This window comes from Falco biarmicus, chromosome 6 (genome assembly GCF_023638135.1).
Source record: "Falco biarmicus isolate bFalBia1 chromosome 6, bFalBia1.pri, whole genome shotgun sequence".
Lineage (NCBI taxonomy): Eukaryota > Metazoa > Chordata > Aves > Falconiformes > Falconidae > Falco > Falco biarmicus.
In genome coordinates, this window is record NC_079293.1 from 28,997,700 (window position 1) to 29,008,496 (window position 10,797).

Below are 10,797 nucleotides of genomic sequence, written 5' to 3' on the forward strand. Positions count from 1 at the left end.
AAAAATAGGTTTGATTTGAGTGTATCACTGTCCTGGTTTCAGCTGGGATAGAGTTAATTTTCTTCTTAGTAGTTAGTACAGTGCTGTGTTTTGGCTCTGATGTGAGAACAATGTAGATAGCACACTGATGGTTTTAGTTGTTGCTGGGTGATGTTTATACTAAATCAAGGACTTTTCAGTTCCTTGGGCCCTGCCAGCCAGAGGGCTGGGGAGAGGGGGCAAAGAAAATTGGGAGGGGACAGAGCCAGGACAGGTGACCCAAGCTAGCCAAAGGGATATTCCATACCATATGACGTCATGCTGAGTATATAAACTGGGGGAAGAATAAGGAAGGGGGGGACATCTGGCATTATGGCCTTTGTCGTCCTGAGTAACCGTTACGTGTGATGGAGCCCGGCTTTCCTGGGGATGGCTGAACACCTGCCTGCCCGTGGGGAGTGGTGAATGAATTCCTTGTTTTGCTTTGCTTGAGTGCGCACGGCTTTTGCTTTACCTATTAAATTGTTCTTATCTCAGCTCCTGAGTTTTACATTCTTTCTGATCGTCCTTCCCATCCCTCTGGGTCGGGGGGAGTGAGCAAGCGGCTGCATGGTGCTGGGTTGCCGGCCAGGGTTAAACCACATCACATATAGGTTGACCTGTTGTATAGAAAAGCCTCACATGAGCACAGCTTGTTCTCCTCCGTGAGGAGAACCTCAGTTCTGCAGCTTGATTTCCCACTCTGCCTGTCCTGAGAAAGAACCAAGGGAAATATTGCAGCCAAAGAAAATTGCAACAAAGGAAAATCTGGTTAGAAGTTGGGAAAACATTTTTCACTTTGAGAATGACTGAGCACTGGAGCACAGAGATTTTGGAATGTCCATCCCTGTAGGTATTAGAACTCAGCTGAATGTGACCCTGAGCAACCAGACTTAACTTTGGCTCTGAAGATCACCTCCAGTGGTCCTAACTAATTCTCAGAAGGTACATCCCTGCCATCTGCCCTATGCAGGGAACACAGCATTACTAGCGTAGTTAAAGCTTTTTTTTTGGCGTGAACAAACTGTTTCTGTGCAAAGCTTTCTGGTAAGGTAAGTTTTTATAAGGGGTTTTGCTTAATAGCTGTACATAATTCTACACATCTAATCACTGTAACTCTGCTAGACAAACACTGCATGTGTATGCACAGCATCTCTATGGCCACTTAACATCTCCACTCGGTAAAGTCAAAGCATCAGCCCATTGAAAAGCCAAGGGCCAGCACAACAGACTTGAGTTAAAATACCTGTCAGATTGTATTAGATGGAATGTAAGTACGTTAAAAAATTGAAGTGATTTCTAGTTGTCCCTGATGGGCTGAAGCCACGTAAATCTTGTTACAAACATGTATTTCCACAGAAATCTGCATTCTCAGAACTCTCATGTGCAGCTGATGAATCTGCCTCAGCTCCCCCTCTTGGTGTCTTGCTTAATAAGTCATTCAACATAGAAACCTGATTCCTTCAGCTCTTCTGGGCTATACTGATTCTCTTCTACCCCTAAACAGGAGAGTTTACCTTATACCCCAATAAACACATCTCACAAGGCCAGCCTGGCTTTGCCTGTGTTATAGTGGAGCTTTCAGAAGTGTTGATTTTAAAGGTTGATTGGGAAGAGTAAAGAACTGGGTGGAACAAGACTAAGAGAAAGCAGATACTGAGGGAGTTGAAAAATACAGCAGTGTATGTACACCAATGGAAACTGTAAAAAAAAAAAGAGAAACTATCAAACATGGCAGTGAAGGGGAGTATCTCAGAGGTTTTACAGATGTAGATTTCTACAAGCCTGTTTGTGTTGGGCGGACAGAAGCCCAGTCTGGCTGGGAAGGCTAAGCCTGCACACCCAGCTAGCCCTAATGGTACCAGTATCTTTGGAGGTGCTGGCTGATGAGGCGGGTGCTATAGCCCCATCCTACTCCTCTTCTTTCAGCTGGGTCAGTCCAGGATGACAGTACACTCCACCAGAGTATTTCTGCACAATGGCGGGCTGTATTTTTGGCTGGTCAGCAGGCTGAGTGTTTACTGTGATCGACTGCTCTGCGTTGTCTTGTCCTGAAGGCACAGGCTCTTCCACATGGCTCATCTACTGCACCGGCAGGAATGCCTGTAGGACACTGTAAAAAATGATAAAAGACAGTGAAGGGAAAGTCAGACTCAAAAACATGGTATCAGGACTAAACTATGTGAGACATTATTTTGAAAGCATGGCCTGAATATGGGCCATCAGGCTGTAGACCTTATTGCAAGGTTGCAATAAAATAAAAATATGTCCTGTTAGAACCAGGATCAGGAACTCAAGGAAGAAAGTGCATCAGTGAGATCCACAGGCAGTATTATTCTGGAAGAAGCTGCTAAGTACAAAGTAGATCAAAGGCTTATGAGAATGATCAGCAAGATCAGTGAGATTGAATCTGGAGAACTGCAGGCCAGTCTTCCTGGGAGACTGGCTCGAACCTCTGGCACTCTGAGCCATCAAAGCCTAGAAATACCTAGAGGTATCTACAGACCATGGCTTCAACAGAGGAAGGATTTTTATTCCGTTAGTTCTGGTAAGTGGCAGACATAAAGCAAAGGTAAAGGCACTTTATGAATTGGAAAAGCTGAGCTAGTTTCTGTTCCCATGTAACTCCAAAGGAGATATGACTGAGGTGAGGAATAAGTAATTGAAAGTTGTAATTTTCTGCCTCGCTAGCAACACGTTGATAGATTAAATATTAATGTGGTGGTAAGAAGCTGTTCTGTGTAACCTTGTGAAGTTTTATTTTAACTTATAGTAGAAGTGAAGGAGTTAATTTGTGAGTGACATGGAGACAGTGGAATGGGAACAGCTGCTTATTGTGTAGTACAAGAACTAGAGTTAGTCATTAAGGATGGAAATGAAAATAATAGGTGCTTGGTTCAAAGCCAAAAATATAGATACTTTTTTCCTGTGGGTAGTTAAACTCTTTAAGTCCTTGCTTTTTTTTTTTTTTTTTAATAGTAAAAATTTAAATGGATTAAAAAAGTGACTGGACAAAATCATGGAAGGAAAAGCCACTCATAGCTGGTTAGCCATGAACCTTGTCTTGGGAAGTCTGCTAGCCACAAAAAGGTCGGAGCTGACACTGTGCTGGGAGATGTTTTTTGTTTTGCTGTTATTAGCTCCTTCCAAGGTACAGTGCTGGATGACTCCTTGGCCTCATATTGCTGTTTTATGTTGTCAAATGCTTATCTATCTTTCATTAAGAAGCTGATTATTTTGGGGATTGGGTTGGAGAAAGCTTGTGTAGAGCAGTTACCACCAGCCTTGTTTGCTCTTCTGTAGTTTTTTAATGTGAGTTGCTAATGGGCTACAGAAATTCCCCCATTAGCGGAACAATATATAAGCCTGCGTTTATTTGCACCATAAAAGAAAAAAAATATTGCACCATAAAAGAAATATAAAAGAAACAGTTTTGCTAAAATAAATCACCAATAGATGGAAATTGTTTTAGAAAAGGTCATCAAGGTGACAGAGATTTATAAAGATGAACTGGAATGACCTATTTCCTAAGTAATGAGTAAATTCTGAGTAGGTAGATGAAAATAGATGACAAATATCTGTATAGTACAAATATCAAGGTGATCAAGGAAGCTTTTTACTAGAGTATGTGGAAGCAGAAGGACAGGTGGCAAGAAATTAAGGTTGAGCTCAGGAAAGGTGTTTTTTGTAAGGGTTACTGAGAATAGCCAAGTCTGGGGGGTGGCCCCTGATGCCAGAGGTTTTCTCTGCAGTGAAGAGGGAGGCAGAAGGGCAGATCTCTGGATTTCCCTTGCCCTTTAGCTGTTTTTATACTCCTCTGTCTCACCACTGGTGCAGGGTATGGCCCTAATGAATCATGAGTTATTGCTAGGTATCAGCTAATGCAATGAATACCCATGAGATGCCACTGTGCCACTTCTCAGTCTGTGTAAGACTATGTGCCCTTTGCAGATTGGAGCAGAATATGTTCCTTTCAGTGGCAGCTCTGATGTTTTTAGCTGACAGCAGAACATTTGAAGTTATGAGTGGTTTTGTGTGCATATAATCCAACAGAGACTTATGACAACACTGTCATAGAAAACAACAGGATAGGTTATTCATTAGTGAGATAATGCTAATGAGACTACTTATTATACAACAGGAAGCAGAAGTGGCCATTACTTTATAAAAAGTTTGTAATATTTTTCTATAAGCTCTTATTTGTGCTCAGCCTGAGTTGCCATGTGCCAGTGCCCATAAGCTTGGGGACAGTCAGTGAAATCCTCACTCAGGGCTACTGCATAGGAGCACAGATGTACAAGAACTCCATAACGCACCTAAGCATTATTAAAAAAACCCTCCTATAGTTGACAACTTCTGTGTTCCAGCAAATTGTCACCTATTTAACATTGTTTCATGTTGCCTCTGTTGTGACATGTTACCTCCTTGAGATGTTACTGGCGCTGTTGTATGCAACCTCTTTAATTACTATTAAATCAGGAGATTTTAAGGAGGTGTAGAAAGTTCTGGTGGGCATAAACCACACTATCCCCAAGATAAGAGCTTCCTCTGGGCTAAATATTGCTTAGAGATTAGCCCTTTGTTTGCTTTGAATATACTTTCCTGTCCCCCTACAGCTGTAGCTTTGTGCTGGCTTTTTCTCTCGGCCTGACTGTAAGCTTAATCCTAGAGTGTCCATCTGACAGGGCACCCCAAACCTTCTCCCAGTTATACCATGTCCAAGGCAAGATACTTTTTGCAGCCCTCTCTGTCTTCTTCCAGCACTGCTCCAACGGTGGTTTTGCTCTTGCTCTCAGACCTAATCCTGGCCCTAGCAAAAAGCTAAGCCATAGACCAGAGACGCTGCTCAATCCAGGGACAAATTATTCCTCAGATAAGAGCTCTAGTAAAGCCAATGCTTTACTTCAGTGTTGGGCTGAGTGAAAGAGAAAGCACAGAGCTGTAGGAGCAGGGCTGATGGCCTTCTTCCAAAGTGACTTCTGGCATCAGCCCTTAATTTACTTGGAAAGACACTTTTCAGCCCCTAACAACTGTAGCTTTGAGTTTGTCTCTTGGCTCTGAACTGAACTGTAGTCCTTGGCTGGACCTTAGGCAAGGTACCCAAGCCTTTCTTCCAGCTAAATTTTCTATGGGAGAGATCTTTCTGCAGCTCCGAGCTTTCTTTGGCAGCCACTGCCCAGCTCCACCCCAGCTGAGCTTGGGGCTGTCTCTGTCTCTCAGCACCCAACACCAGGCTGAGCCATCAGCCAACAATCACTTAGATATGGGGATGAAATCAGCACCTCTAATTCGCTTCAGCTAGTGGATCTCTGACAACAAAACTTTGTAACAGACTTGTGTGGGTGTGCAGGTTTGTTGAGTTCCAGAGAATTTGAAAAACATAACAAACTTGCAAAAAGACCCCCCCAACAACCCCAAACACTTGAACAGTACAGGTTGCTCATTATCAAGCTAATAATAAAATAAGAGTATGTAAATGTTATACATTGGAAAACAGAAAAAATGGCTTTTATCTTTTAAAGGGTCTTGTAACTTTCTCCTATGCATTCTGTTTTGCTCTTGGCCTTGTTTGCCAGATGCAAATCTTTGTAAGTGTATGGATAGTGAAGGCTACCAGTGCAGGCACATGTCTGTATGGCAGCTCCGTGTATGTCTGATACTGTGACAAAGACAAGATGTGAAAAATCCAGAATTTCTCAGGAAAGATGCTAAAATGAAAAGCAGCCAGTTTCACTGGAGTCCTTCCAGTACAAAACCTTTAAATATAGTCAATTCAGTGTTAAAAACAGTGCAATTTGCAGAAGACCCATGGAAAGAGAGGCTGAGCATGAGCAAATTTACAACAGAATGTATAACCACCGTGAAAGCTACAGGCGTCCCTTTTGTCTGGCAGCTAGCCAGCCTGGCCAGGCCAGTCGTGTAACAAGCCAGAAGCTGGTCATCCCAGATGCCTATGTGTATTTTTTGCTACTCTGTTTTATTTAGTATTCCAGTAACTTGATGTATGCTATATGACTAGAACCATCTGGGGTCCTAACTCAGTGCTGCTCCTCTGCCTACACTTGTTGGTTTAACAGGTGGAATCCATACTTTCTCTGGAGTGATGCCCTTTATTTTTCAAATATTGGTTCAGTTGTCTTGTGAGTTCTGCATTTTTTCATTTGAGTGATTGACAAATGAGTGACGAACAAGAAATCAAAGCACCTTATCTCCAGACACCAGCTGGTACTCTGTCTGGACTCAACTGATGGCATTTAGAAGTATGTGAAATCTGTATTAAGCATCTGAAAAGGCATCTGTTTTGCTTGTGTTAATGTTTGGATCCTGCTGGATTCTAGTTCTTGCTGTGCCACATGTTTTCTGTGCCAGAATTTACAAGTCTGCAGACTAACTTTTCTTCTCACTCAATCTGCTATTGTAACTAATTAAAACATGTCATCCATGAGAAAGCTAATTATCACTACTGTACAGAGGAGCAGGCGGAGGAAAGGGTATTGCTAGGAGATCAAAGCTGTGGCACATATTTATTCTTTGGAAGCTAAAGGTCTGGGGGACTGTCTCACTTTTGCCTTTTGAAAAAAAATATTATTAATTAGGGAGGATGACTTGGAACAAGTCCTCAGAGGGGTCTAGGAGGCTCTTTTCCTAACTAACCTGCTTGTGTACTACCAGAAAATGAATTGCTTCTCAAAAGTTTTTAAAAAGTGTATTTGGAAAGTCTCTAGCCATCTGTTCCTGTGCAGGGAGGCATGTTCATTCAGATTCTCACACATCTGGAAGGGAGTGTGTCTGGGTGAATGGAGGGAGTGAAGGAATAGGCATGGATGGACTAGAGACCCCCCCTGCCCTATTTTAGAGATTCTCTGGGAGAAAAATTGCAGGATTGTTTGGGATAAGAGAATATTGATTATCTGTGAATGCCTGCAGTCAGGTAAAGGCAAGGTCTCTCTTATCAGATACCCATCTTGGACCTTAGAAAACTTCCCCCCCAAGTCTTTAAATTAAACTAACATATTAATTTTAATGCTTTTTTATTGCAAGAAATCAAAATGTTTTGAAAAGTATGTTGTAGTTTGATGCATTTGAAAAATTATTAGTTTGAGTCATGAATTAAATTGATGGCACATGTACAGATATCTTTACTATGGGCCATTATCAGGGAGTGTGTGGGGAATATAATTTTTCCTTTTTTCACCCACTGCTACCACAGGATTGCTCAAGTTCCAACCTAAACGATTCTGTGATTCTAAGTTCAGTCTGAGCCTGCTGCTTCTTGCACTGCTCTGAAAGGGCTGGCAGATGGTGCTGCTTACCTTTGATATACAGCACATTTTATCATTGACTGTTGGTAATGTCAACACAGTTTGTCCATACAGCTGCTGTATGCTGGAGATCAGGGTGGGAGGAAAAGAGTAAAAAGGAATGAACAGGAGTGAGTCTTACAGTCTTTAAGATTTTGATTGAAAGTAACACAAGTAAGATTAGTCGGAGCCACTGTATTAACATGACAAGTTGCATTGTTTGCTAACATTACAATTGAAAATCATATGTGCAAAATTAGACATACTATGTCATATTTTTTAACTGAGTACTCATAAGTTGATGTAGCCGTCAACTTTTGGGCAAGAAGGGTTCATTCCACTAGTCTGAACTGACCTTGGTTAAAACAAAGGTCCTTGGACTTCCCCAGATTAATTCTTGTCTGAGCTAGTCCATGTCTTTTAGACAAGCAGACAACTGCAGTTTAAAAATGAACAAAGGTCGAGAGTTAGATCGGTATTAATTTATCTCAGATGAGGAAATGATACATTACATTTTGTGCACTGAATTTTACAGTAGAGGAAAAAGCTCACATTGCCTCATATTGCATCACGCCATTGTAGGAAATAATGCTGCACCGTTGTAGAAACAATGCTATAAAACTCAAAGCCAGATGTTAAATGGAGGGAAAGGTTGTTTTATTTACAAAAAATCCAGTTTCTCCCATCCTCTTACCGGCATGATCTCAAGCACCAAGACACGTTTGTCCAAGAATCTTGCCCAGCATTCAGGCATCTAGAAGGTGATCTGGTGGATCAGGTGGACAAAGTGGTCTGGTCCATATTCCTTGTGATGAAAATATGTACAAAGGACTCTGATTACTGAGTACTGATCATGTCTTCTGGGTTCTCCTTAGGTTGATGACCATTTGATAGTTTGGGGTAAGCTTTTTTGTGCCCACAGAAGCTGATGGTGACTTTGATCTTTTGCCTCACCATCCTTGCATCTCACTCATTAGAATGTAGTCATAGTTCTTTGTCTCCTTATGAGGGGATTTTAAGGATCCAGCCCTGTTAGAATCACAGAATAGCTGAGGTTGAAAGTGGCCTCTGAAGATCATCTAGTCCAATACCCCTGCTCAAAGTAGGGTAAACCAAAGCACATTGCTTAGCTTTTTCTTATGTTTAAATGGAATTTCCTCTCCTCGTTTTCTCACCATCATCTTGTAATGTCTTGAGTCTTTGTTTTAGTCTTGATGTAGGCTGTCCTTTGGTTTATGCTCTTTTTTTCCCCAACCTGAGTGTGAAGCATGCAGAAGCTCTTGGTAGATATGCTATGATCTTGATGATGTTCTAATCTATGTGCCATCAGCACATGCCATTCTTATACCTCCATTTCTTCCATGCATTCTGATTCATTCACATCCAGACATTTCCCTTCCTGAAGCTTCTGTTACAAATCTTATCATCAATGTCATATAGGGACACTCCATTTAAATCAGGCAAATGTTAGCACAGTTACCAGGTGTAACGGAAATTAATGTACCAGAGTAAGGCATTTTTCTTCTCACACAACTTAGAGAAATAAACTTAATTGCAGAAACAGGGAAATGTTTCAAATTAAAAACCATGAGCTCTCCTGTCAGTCTATGACGGGGAAATAAGATCTTAAATGTTAATTTAGGAGGCTGATAATGTGGTAATGAAGGGGGATGCAAGAACATGTCCTTGCAATGTTGCTAAAAGCTGCAACAAGTGGTTTCTTGAATGCTGATGGACATTTATTTAATGAGCAGAGTCCCATATGGATGCTAAGAGATTCAAAGGGAAGACTCATGAAACTGAGTGTATTTATCAGTGAGTGCTTCAGCACATCTTCACTTTATTCAAAGGGAACACTACCCATCTAGGAAGGTTCATGTACGTGTAATTATCAAAATTGGTCTGTATTACCATTGTGAAATGCGAAGTTTTAGGAACACAGCATTCTTCGTCTGTTATGAGAATTACTATGTGAGATGTAGACAATATTTATGTACTTACTTGATTTTTCCCGATACTGATTGAAGCACAGTCTTGAAAGAAAATTACGAGATGTTTTGCTCCTGGAGACCTGAGTGCCACAGTTGTTCACAAAATGCTGGTTTTGGTTTTATTGGCACATATTCACCTTTGGGCTTCAAAGAGCTTTGCAGCTACTATATTGGGCTGTCATGTGAGCAGCCACCAATATGCTGCCCTTCAACAGGGCAGGGGAGGAAAGGCTGCCTGATTTTATGTGCCACCAGATCTACTGTGCTCAGGTTGGGGTGGCTCGGATGCCAAGGCTTCAGTACATCAGGGAGAGGCCTGTTTTTCACAGCTCTTGCATAACTAAGGCTTCTTCTGAAATCATACTGACAGGACAGCAATACAGTAGACAGATTGGATAGATTTAAACGTCTGCCTTTTATCATCTAATTTCCACATTTATGTCCTTAGCCTCTGGAGGTGCCTCACGAGAAGCAAACAGTATGATCATACCAGCTGGTCACATATGGCAGAGTGATTAGTGAAAGGTCAGTATGCAGGTACACATTATTAGGAGGAAAGGTATAATTTGGGCAAGTATCACTGTTGTTAGAACATGAGTTTGAACGTGTGCAGCTTTGGTGTTACACTTTGGCTCTTTGCTCTTGCAGTAACCTGACCAGAATATTTCTGCTAAACCCCTCAAAAACCCCAGGTGCTTTCCTTATACTGCTGCATATGAAACAGTAACACCAACAGTGAATGCAAAATCCAGAATCTAGATTTCACAAATGGGAACAATTTATGGTTAGTTTTATGTTATATTTTTAGCCTTAAACATACAAGGCAACTTCTTTTTGCCACCGAATTGATCAAGTTCAATGTAATTCCAGCAGAACTGTTGAGGGGATAATATGACTCTTTTGGCTTCATGGCTTTGGGCTATTGATATACTGCAGTTATACCATTACTGGTAAACTAAGCAAAACCTGGGTCCCTTTTTGGCCTTGAGGCTAATTGGCCCGGTCTGACCATTACCGCTGTATGGAGCTCTTTAGCTTCTGAAAAATATTGTGTGCATCTGGATTGATCCCCGGCTTGCATTAACACCAAAACTGTACCCAAGGATTATGTAGAAAGTGCTAGGTGGCCTGGGACAAAATTGTGCCATGGATTGTTCTAATGATGTAGGCACCCTAGAAAATCAAGTGTCCAGGCCTACACCTGTAGCTTAGTTTCTTAGTATACTGATACAATCAAACAGGTTTCAGCATAGCTGGGTTTTTTTCACAGTAGTAGGTCCTACATGAATTCTAGAGCCAGGAGACAAGAGGCAAAGCACAATTTCCATGTGACTTTTCCTTCCACAAAACCCAATAACTTTTATACTAAAAACAAGTAATTCATATTTTTAAAGCTGTTTGTTAAGTGAGTTTCTTTCTGATTAAAAAAGCTGAGGGGAGAAATGCAGAAAAAGAAGCATCTGGCATGGGAGTTGTCTGCTTGACTT